The following is an 804-nucleotide window of genomic DNA, read 5'->3' as shown; positions in this document are numbered from 1 at the left end:
TGGAGTTGGTCGAAGTTGGGGGAGGTGTGAGTGAAAGGTGAGAGAGAATAGAGGTGCATGTGACTGCGGACAGAGAAGAAGAATAAGAAGGAGACGTTACTGAATTTTTCATGAAAATTACTTTTTGACCGCTTGTATGTCCAGAACGGCTCGACCAATTTTTATTTTTTTTGGCTCAAATTACTCGTGGCGATGCCACCTTCAGGATATGTTATGTGCGATTCATAATTTTTTATATTTTTGTAGTTTTGTACCCCCAAAGAATGGACTTTGGTGGCTCAGGATAAGAGACTTATAGTGTCGTTATGTCCTTTCACCTTTTTTAACATGGCCGGAGACACTACCGCGTCTCCTGAAAAGTAAGTGTCCGAGAATGGTTGGTACCTGGGGTATTCTGGACAGAACGACATGAGGAGATGAGAAAAGAGGAAAAGGGTTATATATGAGGACTTGCTGCGATTTGTAAGGAACGAGCATGAGATTAGCGAGCGGGCCGAATGAGATAGGCTACACAGCTTGAGTTTGACTAAAAGTAGGTCATGGTTGAAGGTATCGAAAGCCTTTCATAAAAACTTTTCATAATTTTTATTTGCCTTTAATTATGAATTTAGGACCCGTTTAATGCTCTTAATGAAAAATACTATTAAACAAAAGATAAGTAATATTAAAAAAAGATGTGGCAAAGGGGATAAAGAAGATGTAGACCTAACAAGGGACCATCTCGGTTTGTACAACAAGTTATTGAAAATGCTTGATATCAGCGAAAGTTGATAACATAAGATGCAAATAAGGAAAATGGCGGGA

This window comes from Trachymyrmex cornetzi, unplaced genomic scaffold (assembly GCF_001594075.2).
Source record: "Trachymyrmex cornetzi isolate Tcor2-1 unplaced genomic scaffold, Tcor1.1 scaffold1505, whole genome shotgun sequence".
Lineage (NCBI taxonomy): Eukaryota > Metazoa > Arthropoda > Insecta > Hymenoptera > Formicidae > Trachymyrmex > Trachymyrmex cornetzi.
This window is presented reverse-complemented; position numbering follows the sequence as displayed.